Source organism: Nicotiana tabacum, chromosome 19, assembly GCF_000715075.1.
Source record: "Nicotiana tabacum cultivar K326 chromosome 19, ASM71507v2, whole genome shotgun sequence".
NCBI lineage: Eukaryota > Viridiplantae > Streptophyta > Magnoliopsida > Solanales > Solanaceae > Nicotiana > Nicotiana tabacum.
Window position 1 is genome coordinate 10,401,928 of NC_134098.1, and position 21,219 is coordinate 10,423,146.

Genomic DNA, 21,219 nt, shown 5'->3' on the forward strand with positions numbered 1-21,219 from the left:
ATGGGATGGGTGCCCAAAGCCAAATCAATACATAAGTAGATATCTCTGTCGGGTGGCATCCCCGGTAAATCTGCAGGAAATACATCTAGAAACTCACAGACAACTGGGACTGAATCCATAGAAGGAACATCCGCACTAGAATCGCGAATATGAGTTAAATAAGCTAGACAACCCTTCTCGACCATATACCGAGCCTTCATATAAGAGATAACTCTACTGGTAGAATGGCCAGGAATCCCTTTCCACTCTAATTGAGGTAAACCCGATATGGCTAAGGTCACAGTTTTGGCATGACAATCCAATATAGCATGATAAGGTGACAGCCAATCCATTCCCAATATAAGATCAAAATCTACCATATCAAGAAGTAGGATATCCATGATGGTCTCAAGACTCCCAATAGTAACCACACACGAACGATAGACATGATCTACCATAACAGAATTTCCCACCGGTGTGGACACACACACAAAAACACTCAGAGAATCACGAGGCACAACCAGATATGAAGCACATTAGGAGGACACGTAGGAATAAGAAGATCCTAGATCAAATAGAGTTGAAGCATCTCTATGGAAAACTGGAACAATACCTGTGATCACGACATCGGATGACTCGGCCTCTGTCCTAGTTGGAAAAGCATAAAATCGAGGCTGGCCCCCACAACTCTAAACCGCGTCCCTAGGACGGCCTCTAACTGGCTGGCCTCCTTCGCGGACGCGCCTTTCCAACGCGATCACCTGCTCCTAGCTGGCTGGGCGGGTGGCGGAACAGCTGGTGCTAGAATCATAGCACGAGAACCCTGCTGTTGCATGATGCCCTGAGACCTGGGGCAAAATCTAGAAATGTGCCTCGGATCACCATAAGTATAACAGGATCTCGGCTATTGTAACTGATGACCCTGGAACTGGCCATGTCGACCTGGATAACCACCCTAATGACTCTGGATCGGAGGTTCACTAATAGAAGTTGGTGGTGCACTGTAAGGTAGCTGGTCGGAATGAGGCATATGAGGGCCGGTACCACCTGAAGCACTGTGGGATGCCTGGAGCGCTGAATGAAAAGTCCTGAGAGGATGGCCTCTACCAAACTTACCCCTTCCTCCAGACGAGGCACCACTGAAACCACCAAACTAACGAGGCCTCTTATCAGACCTCTGCCCTCTCTCCAATGCAATAACCATCTCGATCCTCCTAGCAACATTACCAACTGCCTAAAAGGGAATCTCACTTTCGGTTTCCTTGTCCATCTGAAGCCTGATAGGGTGAGTGAGTCCATCAATAAACCTCCTCACTCTCTCTCTCTCCCCCAATAGGAAGTAAAAGGAGAGCATGACATGCTAGATCCACAAAACGGGTTTTGTACTGAGTAACAATCATACTGCCTTGTTAGAGATGCTCAAATTGCCTGCGGTAATCCTCTCTCAATGTGATAGGGAGGAACTTCTCTAGAAATAGCCGTGAGAACTTCTCCCAAGTCAGTGCAGGCAACCCAGCTGGTCTGGTCAACATAAAATCTCTCCACTACCTCTTGGCAGAACCCGTCATCTGAAATACAGCAAAATCGACCCCATTGGTCTCAACTATACCCATGTTCTGCAACACCTCATAGCAGCGGTCAATATAATCCTGTGGGTACTTAGAAGGTGTACCACTGAAGTGAACTGGAAATAACTTAGTAAACTTGTCCACCCTCAATAAAGCCTCAGAAAACAGGCAGGTATCACCGGCCTGTGCCGCAACAACTGGCTGAATTACCCCAACTGGTGGGGCTGTTGGAGCCTGATACTGGGGAGCCATTTGCTTCGGAGCGGGAGTAGTGGGAGTCTGTGCTCCTCCCCCAACCTGTGAGACGGCTGGTGCCACTGGAAATGTACCATTCTGGGCCACACCCTTCATAAGGCTCACCAAACGGACTACAGCATCCTGAAACACTGGAGTAGCTATGAATCCTTCCGGGACCTGAACTGGTCCAACGGGTACATTCTAAACTGGAACCTACTCCTGAAAATCCACCCGAGGATCCACTACGGGTACTACTGCTCGAGCTCAAGATTGAGCTCTACCTCTGGCACGACCTCGGCCTCGGCCTCTACCCCTAGTCATAGTTGCCACCGGGGGTTCTGGTCCCTGTTCGTCAGTAGATATATTACGTGTTCTCACCATCTGCGAAAGAATAAGAATATAAAGGTTCAATCATTGGTGATAGAAATAGAATCGCACGACAGAATAAGGAAGAAGTCATATTACTCTTAAACTACATAGCCTCTTAAATATGAGTAAAGACGTCTCCATACCGATCCTTCAGACTCTACTAAGCTTGCTCGTGACTCGTGAGACATAAGTAACCTAGTGTTTTGATACCAACTTGTCACGACCCGAAATTTCCACTTTCAGGACCGTGATGACGCCTAACATTTCACTTGTTAGGCAAGCCAACGTTAGAACAATCTAAACCATTTTAAAACAAATTAAATTAAATGGAAGTCAATTACTAAAATAAAGTGCGGAAGACCATAACTACCGAATCATCAAAATACATCCCCGAATCTGGTGTCACAAGTGCACGAGCTACTAAAATAATACAAATAAAGGTCTAAATAAAATTCAAGTTGTTTGAAAGATAATACACAACGAAGATAAGATAGAAGGGGACTTCAAAACTTCGGACGCTCTGCAGTTATACCTCAAGTCTCCTCTAGGTAGCTGAATCCGAGCAAGTCTATGGTACGCCGCTGGGACCAACTCCAAAATCTACACAAGAAGTGCAAAGTGTAGTATGAGTACAACCGACCCCATGTACCCCGTAAGTGTCGAGCCTAACCTTGACGAAGTAGTGACGAGGCTATGACAAGACACATACGTAAACAACATGTACAAGTATATACAAATACGAAGCAACAATAGCACAGTAAATAACAATTTATAAATTTGGGAGGGAAAATGTGAAGAGGGATGATATAGTAATTTCAGCAGGAGAAGTGTCACGTAGCAGCCAATTAATTCATCAACAAAAAAATGAATAGCTGAAAATATGAAATGGCATGGTGCCACCCTTCGTACTTTCACTCTCATCCCTCCCATAAATTTATAAATAAATAATAAGATTGGCACGACATCACCCTTCGTGCTTTAGCTCTCTTCTGGAACGACATCACCCTTCGTGCTTTAACTCTCTTCTAGCACGGCATCACCCTTCGTGCTTTTACACTCTTTGAAAATGACACGGCATCACCCTTCATGCTTTTACACTCTTTCTCACCATGGCAGGGATAATATAAATAATATAAATGGCATGACATCACCATTCGTGCTTTTACACTCTTCCTTACCATGAAAATAATAATATAAATTCAGAAAAGTATTTAAATGCGGGAATATATACTTATCAATCAATTCAATACCAGAATACCCACCTCACCTTCCAAAATATTCGACAATAATTAAATTAGCAGTGATCTCATGAAAAATGATCAAATAAACAATAATAACTTAAGAAGGAATATCTTAATTAAATAGGTAATTATTCACAATAAACAAATTCCACCCGCATACTTTGACTCAACCACAACGCATAAGTACTTGTTACATCACATATACGTTGTACCCGCACATCAAATCACGTAGCAAATAGACAAATAAGTCTTACTCCCTCAAGTTAAGGTTAACCACGACACTTACCTCGATTTGTAACCAACTAAAGATTCCAATAAACTTTTGCCTCGCGAATTGGTGTCCGAATGCCTCGAATCTATTCACAAACAATTCAATATACACAACACGAATTATAGAAATCAATTCTATATGCAAATACTACACTTTCCAATTAAAATTCGAAATTTAACTCAAAAATCACCCGTGGGGACCACATCTCGGAATCCGACAAAAGTTACAAAATATTAATGCCCATCAATCACGAGTCCAACCATAAACATTTTACCAAATTCTGACATCAACTCGACCTTCAAATCCCCAAATCTTATTTTCAAATCCCTAGGCCCAAATCCTCAAATATCACCTCAAAAACACATAATCTAGTTGTAATAATCGATGATAATTCAATATTATTGACTAACAATGATCACAAGTGACTTACCTCAAATTTTCTCGTTAATTCTCGCTCAAAAATCGCCTCAACCTGTGTTGGAAATATCCAAAATGACAAAAATATTGGAACCCTCTGTTTTTGTAATCTGTCTAGTAATTTCGTACCTGCAAACACTTAACCAAATTTGCGGTTCCTCTTTTGCGGAGATTGTGGTCGCTTTTGCGGACTCGCTTCTGCGAAGAAACGTCCACTTCTGTGACGAGGCTGCCCCTTCCCCTTTTCCACTTCTGCGATGCGTGTGCCGCTTCTGCGGTCACGCTTCTACGACGCCCCATCCACTTCTATGGACCATCCGCTGCTGCGAGGCCAGGATCGTTTCTGTGAGCTTGCACCTGCCGTCAAAACTCAGCAGGTGCGATTATACCAGAAGGCTAAAATTTTTGATTTTTCCTTAAGTCCAAATTTTGATCCGTTAATTATCCGGAATCCACCCGAGGCTCCCGGGACCTCAACCAAATACACAAATAAGTCCTAAAATATTACACGAACTTAGTAGAAACCTTAAATCATATCAAGCAACGCTAAAACCACGTATCATACCCCAATTCACGCTTAAGGAGCTTAAGAATTTTTAACTTTTATATTTGATGCCAAAACCTATCAAATCAAGTTTGATTGACCTCAAATTTTGCACACAAGTCATAAATGACATAACAGACCTATGAAAATTTTCAGAACTAGATTTCGACACCGATATCAATAAAAGTCAATTTGTGGTCAAACTTTGAAATCTTTAAGCCTTTAAGCTTCTAGTTTTCGTCAACTGGCGATAATTCAAGCCAGGGACCTCCAAATTAAATTTTGGGCATACGCCTAAGTCCTAAATCACGATACAGACCTACTGGAATTATCAAAATACTGATCCAGGTCCGTTTGCTCAAAATTCCCAATAAACACAGGAATGTTTAAAAATGATTTAAACCCAAATATAGTCAATAAAACGATTGTGCTGGAACCACGGAATCCGGGGAGTGCCTCACACTGTGATGACCCAATATGTCATCTTAAAATTTAATAATTATTTAGGTGCCCTGAGACCTCGAATAACACCATTTAGTAGTTCTCGACTTGCGTGCACAGTCCATATATTTTTCCGGAAAGCTTTTATGGGAAAATTTGATAAAAATATGAATTAGTGCTTTAAAACTCACTTAAGTTGACTTTGGTCAATATTTTTAGCAAACGGACCCGTATCAGTATTTTGACGGTCCTGATAGGTCCGTATCGGGATTTGGAATTTGGGCGTATGCTCGGAATTTAATTTGTAAGTCCCTAACTTGCGTTATCGCCAATTATTGAAAATTAAAACTTTTAAAGCTTAAAGAGTTTCCAAGTTTGACTAATGATTGACTTTGTTGATACCGGGTCTGTATTTTACTTTCGGAACTCGGTATAGGTTCATTACTATATTTATGACTTGTCTTCCAAATTCGATGCCAGACGGAAGTGATTTGACGTGATTCTGATGTCCGGTTGTTAAAATACAAATTCTTAAGTTTCATTGAAAATTTTATTTTGTTTGGAGTCCGATTCGTAGTTTTATATTTTATTTTGGTGTTTTGATCGTGCGAGTGAGTTCGTATGAGGTTTTTGGACTTGTGTGCATGTATGGTTTGGAGCCTCGAGGGTTCGGGTGAGTTTCGGATAGTCTACAGACCTTTTTATCTTTGAAAAATTTGGTTTTTTAACTTCAACTGTCATCTGGTGCATTGTGCTTCGCGATCGCGAAGAGATAATTGTGATCTGTGTAGTGCAAATTGGCAGCCTGTGCAATTTGTGCTTCGCAATCGCAAAGTCATTCCCACGATCACGAAGAGTACACTGGACCTGGGCAGAAATTGTTCTACGCGATCGCAAATGGATTTCCATGATCGCGATTAGTAAATTCCTGGTCAGCAGAACTTAAGTTCTGAAAATGGGATTTCGTCCCATTTTTCATTATCCGCAATTTAGAGCTCGATTTGGGCGATTTTCAGAGGGGGTTTTCACAAGTTCTAACTGGGTAAGTGTTCCTTATCCTATATTAATCAAATTTCATGATTCTATACTTATTTACATCATGAATCCGTGATTTTAATCGAAGAAAATCAGTTTTTTGTAAAATCTTCTAAAAATGTAAAATGAAGATTTGAAAGGCAATCGGATGTCGGAATTCGATAATTTTTATATGGTTGAACTCGTATCGGAATAGGTGTTTGGATTTCAAGATTTTTCGTCGGGTTCCGAAAAGTGGGTCTCTTTCGACTTAAATTCCGAAAAATGACTTAAATTAAGTCTCTTTTGAATTGTGAATAATTTTTAAAGCTCAAATTGTATTGTTGGTAAATAATTTGCTAGGTTTGATTGGCTTAAAGAATAATTCGAAAGGAAAAGATGTGGTCGAATGATCACTTGAAATTGCGAAACTAGGTAAGTGTCGTGGTTAACCTTGACTTGAGGGAATAAAAACCTTAAATTATTTGTTACGTGAATTTTATGTATAACGACGTATATGCAAGGTGACGAGTGCCTATATGTCGTCAAATTGATTGTTTGCATATTTATCTGAAAATCATAAATTATTTTAAATCATGAATTACTTATTATAAGTAAATATTTCTTGTCCATTATTATGTCTTGAATCCATTCTATAATTGCTACATGCTTATTTGACTTATGTGTCTTAATTGCTACTTGACATTTAGCATATTAAATTGCCTATTTTCTCCCTGATTTCCATAATTAATTTTTACTTATCATTACTTATTTTCTAAATAAATCATAATTACTGCATGCTTTGTTCCCTAATAATTTCTTATTAAATATGGTATTTATTGGAGTATTTTTTCCATTTAAGAGTTTTAAAATTATATTGTTGGAGCGGATTGCACGCTGCAATAGAATTTAATTGAAAGATTATATTGTTGGATTGAGTTGCACGCCTTAACGGATTTTATTTTAAGTTTATATTGTTTGAGTGGGTTGCATGCCGCAACGAAAATTAATTGAAAGATTATATTGTTGGATCGGGTTGCACACCGTAAAAGATTTTATTTTAAGTTTATATTATGAGAGCGGGTTGCACGGCGCAACGAAAATTAATTGAAGGATTATATTGTGGGAACGAGTTGCACGCCACAACGAAATGATAAAAGAAATAATTAGCTAGGACTACTGAATTGACTTCAGTTATTGAAATGATTTAATTGTCTTACCTCTATTCCTGTTATTATTATTATTATTATTGCGTACAGGTTAATGTGAGCGACCTGCCTTAGCCTCGTCACTACTTCGCCGAGGTTAGACTCGACACTTACAAAGTACATGGGGTCTGTTGTACTCATACTACACTCTGCACTTCTTGTGCAGATACTGGAGTTGGTCCCAGTGGTGTACTGTAGATTTGCTCAGATTCAGCTATCAGAGGAGACTTGAGGTATTGTTGCACGACGTTCGTAACTCTGAAGTCCCCTTCTACTTTATCTTAGTTGTGTGCTTTCTTTCAGACAATTTTATTTTATTCAGACCCTTGTATGTATTATTCTAGAAGCTCGTGTACTTGTGACTCTAGTTTTGAGATGGTATTTAGACATTGTTATTATTTTGGTTTGTTCATTTAAATTCAGATATTATTCTGGTTGTTGGTTTCTTTACTATTTAATTAAGATGAATTGTTAAAAATGATTAAAATTATTCTAACGTTGGCTTGCCTAGCAAGTGAAATGTTAGGCGCCATCATGGTCCTAAAGGTAGGAGTTTCGGGTCGTGACAAAGAATGACCCATTTCTAAATTTGAAAATAATTTTACTTAAACTTACAATCCTACCCTTAAGAGAAGCTTTTATAACCACATAAATACTCTATGCCCCCTTTTGACTTGTTTAGGACAATAAATGTCAAAAGTCTTCATTTTTTTCTTAAACTCCGTGCTCAGTCAAACAGGTTTAGATAAATTGGAACCGAGGTAATATATTTGTAATTGATGTGGAATTAATTTAATGTCACTACCACGGAGGTAGTATATTTGTAACTGATGTGGATTTAATGTATAAAATATATACAAAATAGATTGTCACTATACAAAAATATACTAAATAGATTGCCATTATACAATTTATATACAATAGACTGTCACTATACAAAATATATACAAAATAGACCGTCACTATACAAAATATATACTAAATAGACTATTACTATACAAAAATATACAAAATAGACTGTTACTATACAAAAAATATACAAAATAAACTGTCACTATATAAAAAATATACAAAATAGATATTTCGGGCTATTAGATGTAATATATTTGTGCCGGAAGGCCATTTCGTGTCAATGAAAAAAAACATGAGCTATTAAAATTTTGAGAGGCTATAGAAGATAGTTTTCGCTATATAATTTTGGATACTTTGTATATATTTGGTTTGCATATCAAAAGCCTTCTTTAATTACTTAAATTTATAACCCAATCAAATACATTCATATAAAATAGAACGGAGGGTGTAGTTTATTTTGGCGACATATTGCTTATAGGGAATGACAATAAAAAATTTTGTAGCCCTCAAGTTTTTAGTGATATCCCACCTTCAAGATAAAAGATCTGGGATTGCTTTCAGTGCTCTTTCTCCTGCAAAGACTTCCATTGACCTAATATTCCATCTGTTCCATTTATGTGACATAATTTTTGCTGAAGAGCTAAAGAAGATTTTCTTTGATTATACTTTTTGTAAGTACTTTTTAAATATTTTGATTGCTAATTAACGTGACTTTTAATACTTTTTACATATTTTCTAAGTATACAAATTTGATTTCAAAAAATTAAAATTTCTATGTCTGAATTCACACGCACAATTAGTTAGCTTAACCTTATAGTCTAAACTATGCCATATAAAGTGGAACAGAGGGTATTAATTAAACATATTGCTGATGTAGCCATGCCTTCGCCTCATCTTGAAAACTATAGGAGTTTTTAAGGCAAAGTGATGAAACTTATATAAACACATACTAAAATGTTATATTTCTTATGTCATTCAACATCTTAAAAAGTTTTTGAAGTCCTCAAGATTGCCTCACATGCATGCTACCTTCAATATTCTTCAATTTGTCAAAGGCTATCGTGTCGCATATGCGGATTTTTTATTTATTTATTTATTTATTTATTTATTTATTTATTCTTATGGAAGAGACTTAGTTTTGGTGCTATGAGTTAAGTTATATATACCGACAATATAAAGAAAGTCTTACACCTATCAGTGTAATTTAAGTCTGTCGCCTTATTATAACAAACTTCACATATTTGTTTGGGCATACATAGCATCAATCCAAGTTGATAATCAATTATCAGCAGAAGTAGCAAAAGCATTCAGGGCCAAGTGCAAAACTACACTCTCCATGAACAGCTCCCTCCCAATTGATGCATTGGTTGTTACAATCATCACTAAACAAGCAAGGCCCTGACCATGTTGTGCTAGGCTTTTCACAACCCAGTGCTTCTGCCTTTTGCATCATCTCTTTGTAGAAAAGAAAAAGAAGAGTTAGTTTAACAATCAAAAATAACTAAATTGACTTTAAAAGCCAGCTCACCGTGAGTATGTCTCAGATCATATGAGGAGACATTAATTCTGGGATCCACTCAAATAAAAAGGAATAAAAAATGAAAAGAGAAAATGATTTAAAAAGGAAAAGGTAAACAAGAATGTAAGTTGCATCTTGCATTGTCAGAAGCAAGGTGCACACAGATTTCACGTAGATTTGCCAATTGCAAATTGCAAATTGCAACAAGATTTTACTGGTTGTTTGGGCGGTCATTCTCTGCTATAAATAGCAACTTTGATTTCTCATTTGAGACACACCAAATCGAGAGAAGTAACTGAGAGTTAGAGAGAGTAATCCATAAATTATATTATGTGAGATATATATTGAATGAGAGTAATATTGTAGTGATGTGTTTAAAATAAAGAGTATTATTTTTTTGAAGTTGTAGTAGTCTCTTGACACTATCAAGTTGTAATATTATAGTGGTATTATATTATTCTACTCGGGTATTATATTTTACTCCGTTAAAAGATTTGATGTCGTTGTTACTCTCTTGCTGCTGCTGTGTTTCAATTTCAGGTGAAGAAGAAGGGAAGTTTCGGGATCTTATTACTGCGAAATGCATATTTAAACCCAAAACCCCTTAAAATTTGATTTAAATCTTGAGGTAGCTAGGTTGGGCGAGCGTGCGGGGAAGGGTTCAGATGTTTTTTTTTTTAAAAATTAAAATGACAAGTGTCACTTTTTAATTGGTTCATTAGGCAAGTGTAATTCACGCATATGGTCTGTTGCACTAGGGTGTTTGCTTGATATACTTAATAGCTACTTGAAGTGTCAAAATGGTAAAAGGGGCCAGTTGAGGTGTTCAGTTGATCGTTGAAGACAACTTAAAGGAGCGCTTTATGTATTTCGCCTTATTTTTTTCCAACAACGTGGTATCAGAGCCATGGCGAATAATGGTCCGATATCTTTTCAGTACTCCCGTTCCACAAAAGATAATTATGAGAAATGGTATCTACATATGAAAGCCATTCTTAGCTCCTAGGATGTGCGGGAAATCGTAGACAGAAGGTATGCAAAACCCGATAATGAGGAAGCTCTACCTCAAAATAAAAAAAGATATCTTGGTAAAGGTAAGGAAGAAGGATCAACAAGCCTTCACGCTCATCCACCAATGTTTGGATGATGCCGTATTTGAGAAGGTGGCAGATGCTACCACCTCAAAAGAAGCTTGGGAGATTTTTCAAAATTCTCTCCAAGGAGTTGACAAGGTGAGGAAGGTAAAACTGCAAACTCTAAGGGCTGATTTTGAAGTTTTAAAAATGAAAGAATCTGAATGTATTTCGGATTATTGTTTCAAAAGTGAAGGCTATTGTGAATCAATTAAGAAGATACGGGGAGGACATAGAAGATGTCCGTGTGGTAGAAAAGATCCTTCGCACTTTAACACCTAAATTCGATTTTGTGGTGTGTACTATTGAGGAGTCTAAAATTTAGGATCTATGATGGTGGAGCAATTAGAGGGTTCTTTACAGGCCCACGAAGAAAAGATTAAAAAGAGACAAGAAGTGTCATTGGAGCAACTTCTTAAAACTCAGGCATCCTTCCAGGATTATGGAGGTGAAAAGAGCTATCGAGTGAATGGACAGGGACGAGGCCTTGGCGGTCATGGAAGAGGAAAAAGTAAGGGTAACAACTTCAACAATAAAATTAAAATCCATCAAGCATTTAGAGGTCACAGCCTTGGACAAAAAGGAGGAAGAGGACGTGGCTACTACCAAGAAAATAATGGACAAAGGTATGACAAATCAAAAACTAAGTGTTATAATTGTCATAAATTTGGCCATTACTCTTGGGAATGTCATAGCAATGTTGAAGAAAAAACTAATGACAAGAAAGAAGAAGATGAGTCAACGTTGTTGGTGACACTCAATGAAGAAGATAGAGATGATTGTAGCTCGTGGTATTTGGACAATGGAGAAAACAATCATATGTGTGGATGCAAAGAGAAGTTTATGGAGATCATTAAAATGGTGAGAGGTAATGTTTCCTTTGGAGATACCTTAAAGATTCATATCGAAGGGATATGTACAATTCTGATCTCCTGTAAAAATGATGGCCAAAAGTTAATTCAAGATGTTTATTATGTCCCAACTTTAAAAAGTAATATGTTAAGTTTGGGCCAACTTCTTGAAAAGGAATATGACATCCACATGAAAAATATCCATCTTTGGCTTAGAGATTCAAGTGAAATTGTAATTGTTAAAGTGCATATGGCAAAGAATAAATTATTTTTTCTGAATCTTTAGACAATTGATGTAATGTGCAAGATGAATCATGGTGTTGACACATGCGATTTGGGCACTTGAAGTTTGAAGCGCTCAAATTAATAGGAGAAAAGAACATGGTTCATGAGATTCCATCAATCAACCATCCCAATCAATTGTGTGGAGCTTGTCTTCTTGGAAAACATGCAAGGAGGAGTTTTCCAAAGGAGGCCATAATAAGATCAACCAAACCGTTCCAACTTGTTCACACTTATGTGTGTGGACCAATCATTCCACCTTCCTTTGGTAAAAGAAAATACGTTCTTCTCTTCATTGATGACTTTAGTAGAAAGATTTGGGTTTATTTTTTGAATAAAAAATCTGAAGCTTTTGCTGCTTTTAAAAATTTCAAAGTACTTGTGGAGAAAGAAAGTGGCTATGAAATTGAAGCTCTAAGGTCCGATAGAGGAGACGAATTTACTTCAAAAGTATTTAATGACTTTTGTCAGTCTCATAGAATTCGTCGCCCTCTAACGGTACCTTATTCGTCCCAACAAAATGGAGTTGCAGAGAGAAAGAATCGAACGATTATTAATATGGCTAGATGTATGTTGAAAGCTAAAAGTATGCCCAAGAAATTTTGGTTCGAAGCTATTTCTTGTGCAGTTTATTTGAACAACAGGTCTCTAACAAGAAATGTTAAAGATCAAACCCCTCAAGAAGTAAGGAGTGGAAGAAAGCCAAGTGTTAAGCACTTGAGAATCTTTGGGAGCATAACCTATGTTCATGTGCTACACCAAGGGACAACAAAGCTTGACGATCAAAATGTCAAGAATGTGTTTGTTAGCTATGATACGAGTTCAAAAGGCTACAAGTTATACAACCCAAGTAGCGGCAAAGTGATGTAAGTCACGATATTGAATTTGATGAAGAATTGGCATGGAATTGGGAAGCTCAGGAAGAAACTTCATATGATTTTCGTCCATACTTTGGTGATGAAAAAGAAACATAGACCGTGGAACCTGTGCAGGATACAACTCAACCTCCTTCTCCAACCAATGTTGCATCTCCTTCTTCTCAACAAAGTTCAAATGAAAAACCGCAAATGACAAGGAGTAGTCAAGAGCTCTATGATAACACAGAAGAAGTTACTAAATTTGATTTCTTATAGTCTCTTTGCTTATAGTAAACCAATGAATTTTGATGAAGCTGTCATAGACAAAAAGTGGAGACAAGCCATGGAGGAGGATATCAAGTCAATAGAGAAGGACAACACTTGGAGTTAACAACTCTTCCCAAAGGCCATCAAGCAATTGGAGTTAAATGGGTATACAAGGCAAAGAAGAATGCTTATGGAGATGTGAAGAGACACAAGGAAAGACTTGTCGCTAAAGGCTACAAGAAAAGGCAATGTATTACCAAGAAGGAAGTAAAGCTCGAATATGTGAAATCTCATGATTAAGCTGCAGATATTTTTATCAAAACTTTCAAGTTTGAAGATATCCAGATATTGAGATCAAGTATTGGAATGAAAAAAAAAATTAAAAGTAAGGAGAAATTTATAGGATCCATTTAAATAAAAAAGAATAAAGAAATGAAAAGAGAAAATGATTTTAAAAGGAAAAGATAAAAAAGAATGGAAGTTGCAACTTGCATTGTCAGAAGCAAGGTGGACACAGATTTCACGTAGATTTGCAACGTGCAAATTGCAACAAGATCTTACTGGTTGTTTGGGCGGTCATTCTCTGCAATAAATAGCAGCTTTGATTTCTCATTTGAGACGCACCAAATCGAGAGAAGTAACTGAGAGTTAGAGAGAGTAATCCATATATTGTAGTTTGTGAGATAAATAGTGAGTGAGAGTAATATTATAGTGATATGTATAAAATAAAGAGTGTTATTTTTTTTGAAGTTGTAGTAGTCTTTTGACACTATCAAGTTATAATATTATAGTAGTATTATATTACTCCGTTCGAATATTGTATTTTATTCCGTTAAAAGATTTGATGTCGTTGTTATTCTCTTGTGTTATTATTTACCGTAGATATTGTTCTTGGACGGGATATTATTTTTCCCAACATTAATAACTTATTCCCTCAACCAACGTGCAACTTAACACTCCCCCGATGCACCCATGCCTAGACATCTGGAGTAAAGCGTGTCCAATATAATATGGGGGCTCAAATACCTCGTAAGGAAAAATGGACATTAGGCATAGCTCAATTCAAAAATTAATTCATGATGCAAAGATTGTCCAAGACTGTGTAAATAGACAATAGTTGGTTCCTAGATTTCCTAAGACCATGTAAGGAGACAACTGGAGGCGGAGCCACGTTTACCCAAGAGGTTTCAACTGAATTTCTTTCACCGAAATCTTTTACTGCAGGTATAGGTGAAAATCTATTTTATGTATATATATATATATATATGTATAAACTGTTGAATCCCCTAAATATGAGAGAGTAACTTTTTTTCTGAATTCTCTTTTGAAATTCATGCCTTTACTATAGGAGACAACAATTCATTCCCTCAAATAATGTAGGAAGATTTAACATAAATCCAATAACATTGATCAACAAATTCTATTTTGACTTCAAAATCAAATAATGTCAGACTGAAAGTGTTAAGTAGGATGTAAGTTTGATGTACTCACCAGTTGCTGCTATGAGGAAGCAAAAGAAGAGAGCAAGAAAGGCAGCGTATTGAATTTGAGACTTGGCCATTTCACTGAACTGTATTTGTTGTTTCTTTGTAACTAGGTAAGGATTTAACTTTAACATTTTATAGGGAGAGAGAATCATTGATAAGATACCAAATTACTAAGTAATAATGGTTTGTGAAACATACAAGAAAAAAAATACTAATTTAGAATTAAATACCATTGGAAATGGCGGAGAAAAGTATATACTTTTTTAGATTAATGCCGAATGTTAGTTAATTTTTTTTTTAATCTTAATTTGGTTTAAAAAAATCAACAAAAGTTTGTTTTCAGTTCTCTTTCTTAGTATTTTCCGAGTAAATTCTCGAGGTGATGAGTTCCGGGATTAATTAATATATGTCGTTTGATGTAGTCTATTTGTTTGATTCTTCCTAGGTTTAGTGTTTTACTAATTTGGCTAACATTTTTTTTTCTATTGGTCTTTATTTACATATCATAAAACATATTGGTCTGTGTATTGATGTATGCTATCATGTTATCTAAAAATTTAAATTGTGAGAGACTGCTTTAAGAAATGAGTGAACGATTTGACTGCCTTCACGTGAGAAGAAGAAAGAGTGTTACCTTCTTTGGTTTATTTTTTTAAAACTTAAACAGGGTACATAAAGACTGTTATTTTAGAGACACAAGAAGAGGAAGGGGTGAATTGTATCTTGCCCAAATTTCATCTATTGAACAACCTCGTTCTTCAATCTGCAGATTGTTGTACTAAACAGAAAATAAAGTGCCTAATTTAAAGAACACAATATTTTTACCTAAAAAACCTCCATGCTCAAGGGAGTAAAAACCATGACCTACCCGTATAGAAATTTTATGAAACTTCACTAAACAATAAGAATAGTTTTAGGTTACAATTTAATACTCAAAAAGACTATAAACTCTAGTACCATAACCCCTATAATTAACCCAATTATAGCTAACTCTCCTAAACTATAAAGTCTAGCCTAGAACTTCAAAACAAATTCCCATAATTTAATAATCTATGAATACACTTCTCAAAAGCAAAATAAGATAAAACTAAAGAAAAATAAATCAAGACTCAATAACTAAAGAACTAGAGACTTCATCTTCATACCAAGTTCTTCAATTGTGCATGCAGTTTGAATAAAAGTACTTTTTTGTTATGATTGCTAGTTGACATGACTAATTTGCAGTAGTTATGCAAAATAATACGAGGGAGAATAGCAGTAACATCATACTTTATATAGGCATGATGTTGGCTGAATATGCCCAACTTCACACACTTTTTTCTTGTATGCAAGTGTATCAATTAATTGAATTCTTGTTGACCACAAACTCTTCTAATTGGTACATTGCTGGTAACCCACGAAATTAATCCTTCCATAAATAATATTACTGAAGAATCCTACTTGCATTCAGTTTCAGTTTGTAGTTCTTGATCAATGATATTAGTTTGACAAGTCATCAGCCAATTTATTATATATCAAATATCTTCAACGCGCTTGGTTCGTCAACTATTCGTTAATCATCAAAACTAATTTCAGCAACGGCTTAACAAAGACGAAGTGCCAAAAACATGGATTCCTTGAGAAAGAGAAGAGTTGATATATATTGCGGCCCTATAAGAGACTAATCAAGATTGTGCCTCTTACTGTTGTAAGGACTTTAAATTTCCACATTGAACATAGCTATTTCTATCAAACTTGGCTACTTTATTGTGTAATTTGTGAGAAGTACGTAGGTCGTGTTTGGGGTTTTTTTTGTTTGAGTCAGAATGTTTGAGTGATGGTGCCATAAGTGCTACACATGAGTCTTGTGATTGCTTTGATCTATACCTTGAAAAGTAAATGAAAATTGAATCTAACTCAAGTACTCAACTTCAAAAGCTAGCTCATGATTTAAAGATTATATAAGGAAGGCAACAACCTGTTCCATCAACATATTCTAAAAAATGTAATCTCCGCCTACCGAACACCGAAGTATGGACTACCGGAGTCTGGATAACATAATATGTGGATTTTACATATGATAATTATAGAATATGGAAGGGCCTTTCTCTAATATATTATAATAAGAAAATGAACTTTCGACCTAATTCAACCCTAAAATTTAGTTATGAGACGAGGATTGACAATATAGTATAATAAGAAAACAAGACACTCCTTTAATCTAAAGGACAACAATAATATATTATAATGAAAATACATTCTAAATAACTATCAGTTCTAGAATTTCATATGTTTATCAAGCTTTTGAGTAATCCTTCTTAATTATCAAATAATAATTGGGGTATTATCCAAAATGCCTTAATTATAAAAGTTCCTATTGTCATCATCCAATATTAATTTTAAAAGTAGTGGTAGGATTTAAAATTTTGAATAGAAAACTAACTAATCATATGTTAGGCAAAAAAGTTAAACTTATGGAGAAGCAAAACAAATTAATCACATCTAGGACAATATTTAATTATGTGACCGAATGACCTGCCTCTTTTACGAGGATATAAGATTCTAATTCCTTTTCTTTTCTTGTATGTTTCACAAACAATGGCTGTCCTCTCTATAAAATGTGAAAGTTATATCCTCACTTAGTCACAACGAATCAACAAAGCGATTCAGAAATATGGCTAAGTCTCTCTATGCTGCCTTTCTTGCTCTCTTCTTATGCTTCCTCATTGCATCAACTGGTAAGTCACGTCACGAATATACTATAAATCATGCCTAACACTAACTAATACTCGTGAATTTAAATCATATTATATTGAGCGTGAAGACTTTTTACACCGTCAATATAAATTTATATAACTTGTCATAATAGGTTTCTATTTTTCAAGTTATCATATCAAGCTCACTATGAAGAGTTACCTATTGTTTTAGGGTCAACTCAATATGATTGTACGGAAAATCTATACATCGTTAGTTTACAAAACTTAAATTCAATACTTTTTTCTTAGAGTTTAAGTTCTATGCACTGATGATGTAGAATATATTTACATGAATCAGATCACTTGTGACACCATTACACATATATATTAAATATTAATAATCACTTAGTAACTTTGTAGAAAAGATAACTAAAGTGTGAGCGTGTATAACTTAAATTCTATACTTTTCATTTCTCAATCAATACTTAAAAAATCTAAGAAAGTATTTTTTTAAGGAAAAGAACTAATCCAAACCTATGACTTGTTACTTTCTATTCTATTAATGTAGAAATGCAAAAGGCAGAAGCAATTGGTTGTGAAACACCCAGCGCAACATGGAAAGGGGCTTGTGTTGTTACTGAAGACTGTGACAACCAATGCATCAAATGGGAGGGAGCTATTCATGGAGCTTGTCATTTGGGATTTGGTTGGAGTATTAGCCAATGTTATTGCTATTTCTGTTAGAATAAAAAATTGTCAGCATATATAACCTAAATTCTATGCTAGCAAAAATAAAACCCTTTTGGTGTGTAATAAGACCTATGCAGTAGGGGTTAAGAGCTAGCCTAGTTGATAAACTCCCTGCTGTTGAGGTGGAGGGTTCAGATCCTATCAGTAACTTAACATCCCTTTCTGTTAATTGTTTCCCCCGAAGTAATGAAAAAAAGAATTAAAAAAACGAAAAAAAAACTGTGGTGTGCGTAATAATATGAGAGATTTGTATAACACATTTGCCCAAAGTATAAATAATTTTGGCATGGTGTTTGCTCTTAATGATACCAACATCTTCATAATTTCATTCTCTTTATGATTTTCGTGGTGTACATTTTTTATGGTCTTTGTTGAAGTTGATTGAAGCGAAAACTCGGTCCGTTGGTACTTTGTCTTTGGCATTTATATAAAAACAATTCTAGAGCCTTCACACTTTTGTTTTTCTTTATTTTTTTTCGTGAAAGTGGAATAATATTTTTTGCTTATTTATTTTTTGTACACCAAAAATTGGTCAATTTGACCCTTATATTGCGAAAATATTCAAACAAATTAAAACAAAGAGAGTACTAAAAACTCTACTTTCATAACAGAAAACTAACTCCTAAAAAACCTAAAACATATTCCTAAAAATCAGATAATTAGTTGTTTGATTCCAGTATCAAATCCCACGACTGAAGACTCAATCCTCGAGTTGTTTATTCCCTTGTAAATTTTTTTCTTTTTTATTAAATTACTTATGTTGGTTAATTGATAAAATCATATCATATTAAATTATAATTTCTTCTTTGATATATTTTTCTTTTTTAATTTAATTTATCGTTGTCAATATTTGAACTTCCGCATGACACTTATTTCGATCACGACAAACACTCCTCCTGGCTCCTGGATCAAGAGATGCGAACTTCAAGGTTTTCTCTAAATCAAATCTGTTAATAGCAGCCACCTGATTTTCTGTTTAACAATAAAACTAGTATCACTTCACCATTTTTCTGTACTTACCTCATAAAATATAAACTTGATATTGAATTGTTTAGGCCTTGTTTACCCTTAAATTAGATCTTACACCCCATGTTTTCGTACGTGTAAGTACGACATAAGTAAATTGATATAAGCTCGGAAATGAGATGTTACTTTCCGCATTTTCGTACGTTAAAGTTTCGCCGTAAACTAATTACGTAAGTTCGGGAATGAGATTATTTTGAGATTATAAGCATTATGCTATTTCAAACAAGTAATGAGTAAATTCGTGAAGGTGAGAGGATAAACAAATCAAAGAAAATGAATTTTCGTCAAAGTTTGACATGTTGGGATAAAATATGGCCCGAGCTAAAATACCCGATATTTATGGACTAGTGCCATACAAGGTACCGCATGACCATGATAGTAAGGTGTATAAGGTATGTTAAAAGTAGGTAGTATTTTAAGTAATTTGAGATAATCCTTAATTATGTAAATTATTGGATAATAGAAGAATTAATAAGTTAATTAATAATTAGTGGTTGATTAATTAAAGTCTTTTGGATAAAAACTAAGGCAAAACATGGCAGCCACATGGAAATATATTAGGTGACTCTTGAATCACCTTGCAAGGTGGCAACACTTCAAGAGATGGGCACCTTATCTCTTTGGATTAAAGAATGTCATCAAATCACTTCTTTAATGGACAAGAATAAAGATACTTCATCTTCAAGTTACGGATGAACTTCAGCAAGAAAACTTATGCAATATTATGATCAAAATTACAAAAATGGAGATGTTTTACATCTACCAAGCAACGGATTTTCAGCAAAAGAAGTTATACTATGTATTATTATAGCAACGGGATTTTGTGATTTTAATGGAGTATGGTGCTATCTTCCTCAAGAATATCATACGAATTTTTCCCTACTTCGATCTGCCGTTACGCGTTGTCGCAATCAACGGTGTTAAAGGAATTGTCAAGAGAATCGGTTCAGGTATGTTAAGGCTATCCCTTCTTTCTTTTTGTCATGATCTATACGACACAAACGAAACGAGCAAATGCACAACTTCCATAAATGACTCTATTCATAGAAATACTAGGGGTGTCTATATTCTTGATTCCCCATATGAATTATTATTATATCTTCTGTTCATGGGTCTCAGAAAAATATGTATTTGATAAAATTTATCCGACAGGCATATTATTTTTATGACAAAAGAAATCTTATTAACGTGTTTCATATGGATTTCATGCATTTATACATGCGCATTGACCCATGACCAGATGTCGTTAGATGGCGTTATATACGCATATATATGTATATTATATGTATATGGGATATGGGAAAAGGTTACGGTATTATATACGCACCACCACCTGATCAGCTGGTATACGTTGATGATTGCCCACAATGGTCGAGATGATATGATGGGATGCCCTCAGAGGCTTGATGATGTTATGAACGCATATACCTATGCATGGTATGACATTTATACGCATATGCATGGCATTGTAAATATCAATGATTCGCAGAGTTATTTAGATTTACATGTTGAGTCTTTTACTCCATGTTTCTATCATGTCTATTATTTACTGAATTTTATTCCTTACATACTCGGTATATTATTTGTACTGACGTCCCTTTTGCCTGTGGACGCTGCATTTCATGCCCGCAGGTCCCGATAGACAGGTTGTGAGCCCTCCAAGTAAGCTATCAGCTCAGCGAAAGGTGTTGGTGTGATCCATTTGCTCCGGAGTTGCTTGTTTGATCAGTATGATCTAGACGTGTATTGTTTAGTATGGCGGGGCTATGTCCCGACCTTTATGACAAATATAAATTCTTAGAGACTTGTAGACAGATGTCATGTACGTAAAAGATTGTATGGCCTTGTTGGCCTATGTTCAGTATATGAGTGGTTATTTTGGTCTTGTAGGCCCGTATGTCTTATGTATAAGTTGGTATTTCATGTTGTATTCTACTTATCTCAAGGCAGCCTCTCCGGCTTAGTTATCTATGATAGTATGATACGAAAAGATACTTTATGTTGGTACTCGGTTGAGTAAGGTACCGGGTAGCCGTCGCGGCCTATCGGTTTGGGTCGTGACATCAGATAACAATTAAATTTGTATACGGTTTTAAAGCTACGTGGATTGATTCAATAACAACAACAACAACAACCCAGTATAATCCCACAAGTGGGGTCTGGGGAGGGTAGTGTGTACGCAGACCTTATCCCCACCCTGAGGGTAGAGAGGCTGTTTCCGAATAGACTCT

At 35.7% G+C, this 21,219-nt stretch overlaps 2 long non-coding RNA genes across 2 annotated transcripts; one reads left to right on the forward strand and one right to left on the reverse strand.

The window, feature by feature from the left end:
- Positions 1–9,339: 9,339 nt before the first annotated feature.
- On the reverse strand, positions 9,340–14,665 carry LOC142173804 (uncharacterized). Its single transcript, XR_012703159.1, has 2 exons — positions 14,542–14,665; positions 9,340–9,596 (listed from the first exon to the last, which is right to left on the reverse strand). It is a non-coding gene; the product is annotated as an uncharacterized LOC142173804 (long non-coding RNA).
- Positions 14,666–19,595: 4,930 nt separating this feature from the next.
- On the forward strand, positions 19,596–20,871 carry LOC142173893 (uncharacterized). Its single transcript, XR_012703251.1, has 2 exons — positions 19,596–19,938; positions 20,621–20,871. It is a non-coding gene; the product is annotated as an uncharacterized LOC142173893 (long non-coding RNA).
- The last annotated feature ends 348 nt before the right edge of the window (positions 20,872–21,219 follow it).